Source organism: Mus musculus, chromosome 8 (assembly GCF_000001635.26).
Source record: "Mus musculus strain C57BL/6J chromosome 8, GRCm38.p6 C57BL/6J".
Classification (NCBI taxonomy): Eukaryota; Metazoa; Chordata; class Mammalia; order Rodentia; family Muridae; genus Mus; species Mus musculus.
The window spans coordinates 69,248,972-69,262,747 of record NC_000074.6 but is presented as its reverse complement, the minus strand read 5'-3'; positions in this window follow the sequence as shown (position 1 = coordinate 69,262,747).

The following is a 13,776-nucleotide window of genomic DNA, read 5'->3' as shown; positions in this document are numbered from 1 at the left end:
GTAATGTTTGTGAGTACCTACAAGAATCTTGGTGTGCAGGAGACAATCTGCAAAGTGGGAAGGAAGTCAGATGGATGTAGCTGAGGTGGAACTATATAGCATGGAGTTTACCTACTCAGCTTTGGCTCCAGACACTGGCCCAGGATCCCTTTTAATCCGTGAATGAAAGACACACACAAGCTTATTTTTTAATTGCCTTATCTAACTCAATGCCTAGGCACGTCTAATCCTCTGCCTCTTACCCTAGGCCCAGTTGGGGAAGTGGTAACTGGCCACTTACCAGAAATCTCACATGGCTGGTTGGCTTTATCTCCTAAAGCTTCTACTTCCATCCATCTCCCTCTGCTTCATAGTGATTTTTTTCTCATTCTCTCTCTCTCATATTCTCTTTCTCACATTCTCTCTCTCTCATATTCTCTGTCTCTCTCTCTCTCTCTCTCTCTGTCTCTCTCTCCCTCCCTCCCTCCCTCCCTCTCTCCCTCCCTCCCTGCACTTGATTCCTTGGCAGGGAACCATATGGTAGGCAAGAACCCACTATTAAAAATAATTGATGAATTGCCATGATTGGGGGCGGCAGGTCGAGGGGAAGGGAGACGAATCAGATTTAGAGCTGCAGACCGAAGATCATCTGAAATGTAGGTAGGAAGGGCAAGTAGTCCCCAGAAGGGTTGCTGTCTCGGGAAGCAAAGAGCAGTGGGCCTCACAGAAGGTAACAGGGCAGCAGAGTTATAAGTAGATTTAGATAGTGTTGAGCCAAGAGTACCAGAAGTAAGTAAACTAGTAAGCTAGTTTCAGGAAAATTAAAACTGCCCAGCTTTTGATTGCTAAGGCATTTCAAAAATAAGCTAATTTGTCATTGTCTTTCATTCTCAGATCCAGAGTTTCTGGGGGACTGGGGGGGGGGGTCTGGAAGTGTACGACCCACCTGTAGCATAAAGCAGAGTACCAAAAAACCCTCCAAGCTACAAGATCAAATATTGAGTGTCTGATACCAGGTGGTTTGTTGCCAGCATATTTAAACGTAGTATAATTTGGAATAAAGTTTCTTGGTGCAATAAAATAAACTAGAAGGCATAATTACATCGAAACTCAATTCAAAGTACACGTCATTTCTTCCAGGAAGATGGGTTCTAGAGATGGGATACATGTATTAGCTTAAGAACCTAGGGAAGGCTCTCACATGGTCTCTGTTATATAGAAAGTGTAGAGGTGATTTTGGCTCTTCGATACCATCAGTTCTAGTTGTGGGTACTTGAGGATGACCCTGAGTGTACAGATAGTGGAAGGGTCATTTAGACTATGAGCCAACTCTGTTCTTGGTGGTAGAAATTTCATAGAGCTTGGCCCTCCACATAACATGGAGCACCAGGCTATTTGTTTGTTTGGTTGCTTGGTTGGTTGGTTGGTTGGTTGGTTGGTTGGTTGGTTTGGTTTTTCAAGACAGGGTTTCTCTGTATAGTCCTGACTGTCCTGGAACTCACTTTGTAGACTAGGCTAGCCTCGAACTCAGAAATCTGCCTGCCTCTGCCTCCCAAGTACTGGGATTAAAGGCGTGCACCACCACCGCCCGGCGAGCACCAGGCTATTAGGCTATTAATCACCTCCATTTCTAAACTTTCTTAGTGGAAAAACAAGGTATAATTTTAAAAAAAGAAGAAGAGGAAGAAGAAGAAGAAGAAGAAGAAGAAGAAGAAGAAGAAGAAGAAGAAGAAGAAGAAGAAGAAGAAGAAGAAGAAGAAGAAGAAGAAGAAGAAGAAGACAACGACAACCCTGTGCACTTAAAATTCCTCATTTCCCTAGTGATCTTTGGGTACAAAGAATTTTGTGCTCCCAACAGTAATGTTTACATGCAAAGGCTTTTCCACATTACTTACATTCATATGTGTTCTCTCCAGTATGAGCTATTTTATGTCCATGAAGATAACTGTGACATGCAAAGGCTTTATGACATTGATTACATTCAAATGTTCACTTCTAGCATGACCTTTTACCAGACCTGACTGGTTTAAATTTAAATGTTTTGACAGTTCTGCATTATGGCTGTCATAGGGTATAATTTAAACAGTGATATTTTTTATGGCAGTGTCCTAGTATTGTGTCTTAGAGAAATGCCTTGCAAACAACTTACAATGAGATATATAGTTTTGTAAAACATAAAAACCATCAATACTCTTAAAGCTGTGGTCTTTTACTCTGGTGCATCTCTTAAAATTTCTGGAACAACTTAAAATTTCCTTCAGAGGGACATTTGTGTTGGCTGACACATGAATATTAATACCATTCCTTCTAAAATTTTGACAAGGTTCTTCAATATTGGAATCTTCAAACTGTATTACAAAATAAAGTGCCAGGAAAAAATATAAAATATTTTGGGAAATTGAAAAACATAAATTTCTATATTCAGTAAACCCTACACACATACCTGATTTATTTAACTCATTCTTCCTTCTCCACAATTGAAATCACAGAAGAGCCTAGAGAATCAAGAAACACTTTCTCCTCTTTAGGATGTAAAGGAAAACTCACGTTTTTACCTATAGCAGTTCCTATAGGTTACCAGCATCACATCTTTGTAAAGGATCTTCTTGGAATGATTAAAGCCCCCACTCTGCTTTTGTTTTTGTTGTTGTTGTTGTTGTTGTTGTTTGGTTTTTGGTTTTGTTTTTTTTTTTTGTTTTGTTTTGTTTTGTTTTTGCTTCTTTTTTTTTTAATTGGGTATTTTCTTCATTTACATTTCAAATGTTATCCAGTTTGCCTCCCTCCCAGAAACACCCTATCACATCCTACATTCCCCTGCTTCTGTGAGGGTGTTCCTCCACCCACCCACCCACCCACTCCCACATCCCTGCCCTCAATTACCCTATACTGGAGCATCTATCAAACCTTCATAGGACCAAGGACCTCTTCTTCCATTGATACATGACAAGGCCATTCTCTCCTACATATGCAGCTGGAACCGTGTGTACTCCTTTATTGATGGCTTAGCCCCTAGGAGTTCTGGGGCATCTAGTTGGTTGATATTGTTGTTTTCTCCTATGGGGCTGCAAACTCCTTCAACTGCTTCAGTCCCTTCTCTAACTCCTCTATTAGGGACCCCATGCTCAGTCCAATGGTTAGCTGCTAATATCCACCTCTGTATTTGTAAGGCTCTGACAGGGCCTCTCGGGAGACAGTCATATCAGGCTCCTTTCAACATGCACTTCTTGGCATCCACAATAGTGTCTGGGTTTGGTAACTGTATATGGGATGAATCCCCAGGTGGGACAGTCTCTGGATGGCCTTTCCTTTAGTCTCTGCTGTACACTTTATCTCCATATTTGCTCCTGTGAGTATTTTGTTCTCCTTCTAAGAAGGACCGAAGTATCCACACTTTGGTCTTTCTTCTTCTTGAGCTTCATGTGGTCTGTGAATTGTATCCTGGTTATTTGGAGCTTTTGGGCTAGTATCCACTTATCAGTGAGTGCATACCATGTGTGTTTTTTTGTGATTGGGTTACCTCAGTCAGGATGACATTTTCTAGTTCTATCCATTTGCCTAAGAACTTCATGAATTCATCATTTTTAATAGTTGAGTAGTACTCCAATGTGTAAGTGAACCACATTTTCTGTATCCATTCCTCTGTTGAATGACATCTGGGTTCTTTCTAGCTCCTGGCTATTTAAATAAGGTTACTATGAACATAGTGGAGCATGTGTCCTTATTACATGTTGGGGCAACTTCTGGGTATATGCCCAGGAGTGGTATAGATAGATCCTCAAGTAATACTATGTCCAATTTTTCTGAGGAACTGCCAAACTCATTTCCAGAGTGGTTGTACCAGCTTGCAATCTCACCAGCAATGGAGGAGTGTTCCTTTCTCCACATCCTTGACAGCATCTACTGTCACCTGAGTTTTTGATTTTAGCCATTCTCACTGGTGTGAGATGGAATCTCAGGGTTGTTTTGATTTGCATTTCCCTGATGACTAAGGATATTGAACATTTTTTTAGGTGCTTCATGGCCATTCAATATTCCTCAGTTGAGAATTCTTTGTTTAGCTCTTTATTCCATTTTTTAATAGGGTTATTTGGTTCACTGGAGTCTAACTTCTTGAGTTCTTTGTATATATTGGATATTAGCCTTCTTTCAGATGTAGGATTGGCAAAGACCTTTTCCCAATCTATTGATTGCCTTTATGTCTTATTGACAGTGTCCCTGACTTACAAAAGATTTGCAATTTTATGAGATCCCATTTGTCAATTCTTGATTTTACAGCACAAGCCATTGGTGTTCTGTTCAGGAATTTTTCCCCTATGCCCATATGTTCAAGGCTCTTCCCCACTTTCTCCTCTATAAGTTTCAGTGTATATGGTTTTATGTGGAGGTCCTTGATCCACTTGGACTTGATCTTTGTACAATAAGATAAGAATGGGTTGATTTGCATTCTTCTACATGCTGACTGTCAGTTGAACCAGCACCAGTTGTTAAAAATGCTGTCTTTTTTCCACTAGATGGTTTTAGCTCCTTGGTCAAAGATCAAGTGACCTTATATGTGTGGGTCATTTCTGGATCTTCAATTCTATTCCATTGATCTTCCTGCCTTATCTGTACCAGTACCATGCAGTTTTTATCATGATTGCTCTATAATACAGCTTGAGGTAGTGGATGGTGATTCCACCAGAAGTTCTTTTATTGTTGAGAATAGTTTTCACTATCATGGGGTTTTTTGTTATTCCAAATGAATTTGAAAACTGCTCTTTCTAACTCTATGAAGAATTGAGTTGGAATTTTGATGGGGATTGCATTGAATCTGTAGACTGCTTTTGGCAAGATGGCCATTTTTACTATATTAATTCTGCCAATCCATGAGCATGGGAGATCTTTCCATTTTCTGAGATCTTCTTCAATTTCTTTCTTCAGAGACTTGAAAATCTTGTCATATATATCTTTCACTTGTTTGATTAGAGTCACACTAAGGTATGTAATATTACTTGTAGCTATTGTGAATGGTGTCACAGTTGTTTATCAGCTTTAAAAGTCCTATGGTGGAATTTTTGGGGTCACTTAAGTATATAATCATATCATCTGCAATTAGTGATATTTTGACTTCTTCCTTTCCAATTTGTATCCCTTTGACTTCCTTTTGTTGTCTAATTGCCTGCCACAGACCGGGCCCAGTCAGCCCCGATCAATCTATGGGAATACGGGTCTCTGACAGATGGGCATAGAGTCAGCGATAATGGGGTGACAAACAGACAGGACACAAGGGAGTGTGCTGAATCTGAATGTAATTTGTCAAATCGAGCATCAAATTTTTTATACAGAAGAAAATAGAAGTTAGGTGACACATTGGCAAGGTACAAAAGAGGTTACCGGCTGCTTAATGACTCTTAAACAAAACAGAGGAAAGCAAACACAAAGACTGGCAGGAACTGAGCAATAAAACAACTGAGACAAAGTCAACTCTACCTAAGGTCAGCTATAGTCTTAGAAGCCAGGTGTGAGGTCTTTACACTCCCAGGGCAAGGACTTTCACGCCCAAGTCATGGTTCTAATTAGGGAGTTCCGCTCTACCTAACTATCTCATGAATAATGCAATATCCTAAAACCACAGCCTGATCTACTTCCTAAACCATTGTAAATTCCTGTATATGGAAGCCACTTGGCTTTTACTCTAAGTGATAGTGTGGGGGGAATTTTTCTACTAATAAGTAATGTAGTCTGCCATACATAACTATAATAAGAATTCTAAACTTATGTTGCTAAGCTTGCCCTGAGATTTCTAACTCTATGTAGTAGATAGTAAAGCCTGATTTCTTTCACTATCTCTCTTACAATACTAGAGGCAATTCTGAATGTCACTGAATAGGCAACATTCTTACTGAATTCCAAGCCCAGGGTCGGCTCAGTGACTACCTAGGGCATTGGTGAAGGCCAGGAAGCAAAGTTCGATTTTGCTTAGGTATTTGGCAAGTCATTGCTTGGAGGCACCTATAACAAAACAATACTGAAAGGAAGCACACAGAACCATTCGCAAGGACAAAATTGGAGCATATGTGCTATGGAATGCCACAGTTCCAGGAAACTAAGTTTCCGTGAACCTTTTGCCTCAGGACGGCATCCAGGCCTTTGGCCTGTCATTCTGTCACTACTGGAGTGGATATAGCAATTGCCCTAGTTAGAACTTCAAGTGCTATGTTGAATAGATAGGGAAAGAGTGAGCAGCCTTGTCTAGTCCCTGATTTTAGTGGGATTGCTTCAAGTTTCTCTCCATTTAGTTTGATGTTGGCTACTGGTTTGCTGTATATTGCTTTTACTATTTTTAGGTACGGGCCTTGAATTCCTGATTTTTCCAAGACTTTTAACTTGAATGGATGTTAAATTTTGTCAAATGCTTTTTTAGCATCTAATGAAATGATCATGTGGTTTTCGTCTTTGAATTACTTTATGTGGTGGATTATGTTGATGGATTTCTGAATATTGAACCATTCCTGCATCCCTGGAATGAAGCCTACCTGATAGTGGTGAATGATGGTTTTGATGTGTTCTTTGATTCTGCTGGCAAGAATTATATTGAGTATTTTTGCATCAGTGTTTATAAGGAAGATTGGTCTGAAGTTTTCTTTCTTCATTTGGTCTTTGTGTGTTTTAGGTACAAGTGTAGTTGTGGCTTCATAGAATGAATTGGGTAGTCTATCTTCTGTTTCTATTTTGTGGAATAGTCTGAAGAGTATTGGTATTAGGTCTTCTTTAAAGATCTGACAGAATTTTCCACTGAACCCATCTGACCCTGGACTATTTTTGGTTGGAAGACTACTAATGACTTCTTCTATTTCTTTAGGGGTTATGGGACTGCTTATATGGCTTATCTGATCCTGTTTTAACTTTAGCACCTTGTACATGTCTAGAAAATTATCCATTTCATCCAGATTTTCAAATTTAGTTCAGTATAAACTTTTATAGTAGGATCTGGTGATTTTTTATTATTATTCGATATTTTCTTTATTTACATTTCAAATGTTATTCCCTTATGAAAATTCCCCCCTCTCCCTGCTCCCCAACCCACCCACTCTTGCTTTCTTGCCCTGGCATTCCCCTATACTGGGTCATAGAACCTTCACAGAACCAAGGGCCTCTCCTCCCATTGATGAATGACTAGGCCATTCTCTGCTACATATGCAGCTGAAGCCATGAGTGCCACCATGTCTTTGATTGGTGGTTTAGTCCCAGGGAGCTCTGAGGGTACTGTTTATTTCATATTTTTGTTCCACCTATAGGGCTGCAAACCTCTTCAGCTCTTTGGGTACTTTCTCTACTTCAGTGGGGACCCTGTGCTTCGACCAATGGATGGCTGTGAACATCCACTTCTGTATTTGTCAAGCACTGGCAGAGCCTCTCAGGAGACAGCTTTATCAGGCTCTTGTCAGCTAGCTCTTGTTATCATGTACAATAGTGTCTGGGTATGGTGGTTGTTTATGAGATGGGTCCCCAGGATGGGAGGTTTCTGGATGGTCATTTCTTCATTCTCTGCTCCAAACTTTGTTATTGTATTTCCTTTCATGGATATTTTGTTCCCCCTTCTAAGAAGGATTCTGAGCTTCTGGAATAATATCCTTATCAGTGAGTGCATATCATGTGTGTTCTTTTGTGATTGGGTTACCTCACTTAGGATGATATCCTCCAGATAGATCCATTTGTCTAAGAATTTCATAAATTCACTGTTTTTAATAACTGCATAGTACTCCATTGTGTAAATGTACCACATTTTCTGTATCCATTCCTCTATTGAGGGACATCTGGGTTCATTCCAGCTTCTGGCTATTATAACTAAGGCTGCTATGAGCATAGTGGAGCATGTGTCCTTATTACAAGTTGAATTTCCATGGTTTCCATTGTTATGTCTCCCTTTTCATTTTTTATTTCATTAATTTGGATGCTGTCTCTGTGCCCTCTTGTTAGTCTAGCTAAGGATTTACCTAAGGAAACTCTTGTTGATTTTCTCAAAGAACCAGCTACTGGTTTTGTTGATTCTTTGTATAGTTCTTTTTGTTTCTATTTGGTTGATTTCAGCCCTGAGTTTGATTATTCCCTGCTATCTACTCCTCTTGAAAGTATTTGGTTCTTTTGGTTCTACAGCTTTCAGGTGTGCTGACAACCTGCTAGTACAAGCTCTCTCCAGTTTCTCTTTGTAGGCACTTAGAGCTACGAGTTTTCGCCTTAGGACTGCTTTCATTGTGGCCCATAAGTTTTGGCATGATGTATCATTATTTTCATTAAATTCTAAAAAGCCCTTAATTTCTTTCTTTATTTCTTCCTTGACCAAGTTATCATTGAACAGAGCATTGTTCACTTTCCATGTGTATGTGTGTTTTCCATTGTTTTTGTTGGAATTTAAAAACAGTCTTAGTCCGTGGTGATCTGATAAGGTGCATGGGATTATTTCAATCTTCTTGTATCTGTTGAGGCCTATTTTGTGGTCAATTATATGGTCAATTTTGGAGAAGGTACTGTGAGGTGCTGAGAAGATAGTATATTATTTTGCTTTAGAATGAAATGTTCTATAAATCTATTAGATCCATTTGATTCATAACTTCTGTGAGTTTGACCATGTCTCTGTTTAGTTTCTGTTTCCATGATCTGTCCATTTCTGAGAGTAGGGTGTTAAAGTCTCCCACTATTATTGTTGGGGTAAGATGTGTGCTTTGAACTTTAGTAAAGTTTATTTTATGAATGTGTGTGCCCTTGCATTTGGAGCATAAGAATTGACAGTTCATCTTGGTAGATTTTTCCTTTAACCAATGTAAAGTGTCCCTCATTATCTTTTTTGATTGCTTTAGGTTGAAAGTCTATTTTATTCCATAGTAGAATGGCTAAACCATCTTGTTTCTTTGGACCATTTACTTGGAAAATTGTTTTCCAACCTTTTACTCTGAGGTAGTGTCTGTCTTTGTCACTGAGGTTCATTTCTTGTATGCTGCAAAATGCTGGATCCTGTTTACATATCCAGTCTATTAGTCTATGTCTTTTTTATTGGGGAATTGAGTCCATTGATGTTAAGAGACATTAAGGAAAAGTGATAGTTACTCCCTGTTATCTTTATTGTTAGTGGTGGCATTATGTTTGTGTGCCTATCTTCTTTTGGGTTTGTGGAATGATTACTTTCTTGCTTTTTCTAGGGTGTAGTTTCCCTCTTTGTGTTGGTGCTTTCCATCTATTATCCTTTGTAGGGATCAATTTGTGGAAAGATATTGTGTAAATTTGTTTTTGTCATGGAATATCTTGGTTCCTCCCTCTATAGTAATTGAGAGTTTTGCTGGGTATAGTAGCCTGGGCTGGCATTTGTGTTAGCTTAGTGTCTCTATGATATCTGCCCAGGATCTTCTGACTTTTATAATCTCTGACGAGGAGTCTGGTGTAATTATGACAGTCTTCCTTTATGTTATTTGACCTTTTCCCCTTAATGCTTTTAATATTCTTTCTTTATTTAATATATTTGGTGTTTTGATTATTATGTTAAAGGAAGAATTTCTTTTCTTGTCCAGTCTATTTGGAGTTCTGTAGGCTTTTTGTATGTTCGTGGGCATCTCTGTCTTTAGGTTGCAGATGTTTTTTTTCTATAATTTTGTTGAAGATATTTACTGACCCCTTAAGTTGGAAATCTTCATTCTCTTCTATACCTATTATCCTTAGGTTTGGTCTTCTCCTTGTTTCCTGGATTTCCTGGATGCTTTGGGTTAGGATTTTTTGCATTTTCTTTGACTGTTGTGTCAATGTTTTCTATGGTATTCTTCTGCATCTGAGATTCTCTCTTCTATCTCTTGTATTCTGTTGGTGATGCTTGCATCTATGACTCCTGATCTCTTTCCTAGGTCTTCTAACTCCAGGGTTATCTCCCTTTGTGATTTCTTCATTGTTTCTATTCCCATTTTTAGATCTTGGATGGTTTTATTCATTTCTTTTGCCTGTTTGATTGAGTTTTTCTGTAATTCTTTAAGGAATTTTTGTGTTTCCTCTTTACGGTCTTCTACCTGTTTACCTGTGTTCTCCTGTATTTCTTTAAGGGAGTTATTTTTGTCCTTCTTAAAGTCCTCTATCATCATCATGAAAAGTGACTTTAGATCTGAATCTTGCTTTTTTGTTGTGATGGTGTATCCAGGACTTGGTATGGTGGGAGAATTGGGTTCCTATAATGCCATGTAACTTTGGTTTCTGTTGCTTATGTTCTTACTCTTGCCTCCCACCATCTGATTATCTCTAGTGCTCCCTGCCCTCACTATATATGACTGGAGCCTGTCCTTCCTGTAATCCTGAGTGAGTCAGAACTCCTCAGAACCCAGCTGTCTCTGTGATCCTGTGATTCCAGGATCCTGTGATCCTGAGATTCTGGGTGTGCCAGAGTTCCTGGGAATCAGGCTGCCCCTGGGACCCTGAAATCCTGGTGTGACCAAGTTTCTGGGATGCTGGGATCCTGGGATCCTGGCTGTATTAGAGTAGCTGGGATTTGAGCCTACTATGGGCGCTGTGGAACTGGCTACAGTTTGTGCCCAAGGTAAACCAGTGCAGACTAGAAGGAGCCCAAGCCACTGGTTGGGCGGGGTTCCTGTGTCCCTGGGACCTGCTGGTTCCAGTTACTCCCGGTGGTGTTGTAACAGATATTTTGTCCTACTCGTCCCTGATCCTAAGATCCTGGGTGTGCTAGAGCTCCTGGGATTGGAGTCTGCTCTGGGTGCTGTGGGACTGACTGCAGAGTTTGCACCCAAGGTAAACTGGTGCAGACAGGAAGGACTTTTTTTTCTAACCCTCTTGTTCCTCTTGTTCCTCTTTTTCACTAAAGACCTGCATGAATGACCATCACCATCTTAAGTAGGGTTTCTATGGCTGCAATTAAACTCCACCGGCAAAATGCAATTTGGGAGGAAAACATTCATTTGGCTTAAATTTCCATAGCACCATTCACCAACAAATAGGAACTCAAAACACAGTAGAGACTGGAGGCAGGAGCTGACACAAAGTCAATGGAAGAATGCTGCTTTCTGGCTTGCTCTCCATGGCCTTCTCAGCCTGATTAGAACCCAGGACAATCAACCCAAGGACTATACCATCCACAAAAGGCTGAGCCTTCCCTTATCAATCACAAATTAAGAAAAGTAACTGGGGCGTGGTGGCGCACGCCTTTAATCCCAGCACTTGGGAGGCAGAGGCAGGCGGATTTCTGAGTTCGAGGCCAGCCTGGTCTACAGAGTGAGTTCCAGGACAGCCAGGGCTATACAGAGAAACCCTGTCTCGGAAAACCAAAAATAAAAATTAAAATAAAATAAAATAAACAAATCTTAAAAAAAAAAAAAGAAAAGAAAAGAAAAGTAACTGGGTTACCTTTTTAGTAACTTGCCTTGAGGGACTAATTGAATGTTGACCCCAATAAACCTGTTGCTATTGCATCTGATCTGCATCTCGGTGTCTCACTTGGGGGCATCTAGAAGTACCACTGACTGAGGATCGGGATCTTACATTTGGAGGCTTCATCGGGCATTTGAGGAGAGCCACAGAACAACCACTGACTAGGCTAATCAGAGAGAAAAAGACTGAGCTTGGCAATAGCAACAAGCACCTAAGTAAGGGTTTGTCTCTCTGTCTTCTGTCTTCTTTCACTTTTGGCTCGAGAGCATGGTGTTGGCTGGAAAGCCTCTGGTCTGGTGGGGGTCAATTATGGCAGATAGATGTGCCTTAATGCCATGACTATGGGGAGTCTGGAGGATGCTTCAGGCCCCTCTGGATGGAGTCAGAAGGGCTCTGCTCCTTTTGAAATGGCTTACCAAGTCTTGCTATAACCTGGTTTCTGTGCTCATGGAAGGGACAAACTTTGTGTTGATTGTCTTTCTCTGTATTCTTGGACTTAGACTGTCTATGCCTGTGGCAGGAGCAACTGTCTGTGTTGATTGTCTTTCTCTGTGTTTGTTGGTGTTGGTTATCTCATTCTCTGTTCTTGGACTTAGACTGACAGTTTTGTTTGTTTGTTTGTTTGTTTGTTTGTTTGTTGACATGGGACAGACTGAATCTATCCCATTAAACATCCTAATACACCACTAGAGGGAAGTTAGGGAATGGGGAGAAAATTTGTCAGTAGTAGTAAACAAGGGCAAGTTAGTTACTCTTTGCTTCTCCCAATGGTCTACCTTCGGAGTAGGGTGGCCACCTGTAGGGACCTTCGACTTGCAGATGATCAAAGCAGTAGAGGAAAGAGTCTTTAGGCCAGGATCCCTCAGGCACTCAGACCAAGTGCCCTATATAGTTACCTGGAAGAATCTAGTGGGGAACCAACCCCCCCCCTTCACAGATAAAAGCCTTTCTTTCCCCAAGATCCACCTCACAGGTTCTGACCATCAGGAAGAAGGAGGGATCCAGATCTGAGAAGAAGTTGATCCTCCAAGACCCTTCAACAGTAGACCTGTTTCTCCAAGACCCTCCTCCTCCATATCTCCCTACCCTTGCCCCGATGGCTCCACCAGCACTGGCACCCCAGGGTCCTCAGACCATATAGGACTGGGGCCATTGTACTCCCCTTTACCAGAGGGAGGACCAAGAGGAGACCCCCAACTTCCTGGTCCTGCCATGGGGACCCAAAGTCTGAGAGTTACCTCCCCTGACACCACGTTGCTCTCCCACTGGAGGCATATGGGCTCTAAAAAAGGGCAATCAGGCTATGAATATTGGTCCTTCTCTTTGGCCAACTTGTATAACTGAAAGGTCCAACACACACACACCCTTCCAAGGGGCCAATTAATCTCTTTAAGACTGTTTTACTGATCAACCCACCTGGGATGATACCCAACAACTCATGAGAGTGCTCTTCATGACCGAAGAGCAACAGAGGATAATATAGGAAGCCAGAAAGAATGCCCCCTCAGACACAGGGGGCACCATCAATTGAACAGGCTGTCATCGACAGTAGGTTCCCCTGAGTAGACCTGACTGGGACTTTGATACAGCAGAAGGTAAGGGACACCTGAAGGTCTACCACCTGTCTCTGTTGGCAGGTCTCAAGGGGGCTGCACAGTGACCCACCAATTTGACTAAGGTACATGAGGTTAGGCAGGGATCAGATGAGTTACCTGCTGCCTTTCTAGAGTGACTAATGGAAGCATACTGCCAGTAAACACCCTATGACTCCAGTAGCAAAAAGCACAAAGCTACTGTGATATGGCTTTTATAGACAAGGCTAGGAGAGATATCAGGGAAAAGCTTCAAAAACTAGAGGGACTGCAGGATAAGTTGTTAAGGGATTTGGTGCAGGTTGCTGAGAAAATCTACCATAACAGGGAGACAGAGGAGAAGGAGCAGAGAAAGAGAAAGGAAGATGAAAGGGAGATGAAAAAAGAAAGGAAAGGAATTTACAGAGAATCTTGGCTATAGTAGTCAGGGAAAGCAGAGAGAGAGACTCCAACCAAAAAGAGATAGAAAATGCCTTGTAAAGGACCAGTGCACATATTGCAAGGGGAGGAGTAACTGGGCCCAAGAGTGCCCTAACAAACAAAAGCAGGGGACAGAAAATACCAAGTCTTGCTAGGCGGTGGTGGCACACACCTTTGATCCCAGCACTTGGGAGGCAGAGGCAGGTGGATTTCTGAGTTCGAGGCCAGCCTGGTCTACAAAGTAAGTTCCAGGACAGCCAGGGCTATACAGAGAATCCTGTCTCAAAAAAAAAAAAAAAAAAAAGAAGAAGAAGAAGAAGAAGAGAAAAAAGAAAAAGAAAGAAAGAAAGAAAGAAAGAAAGAAAGAAAGAAAGAAAGAAAGAAAGAA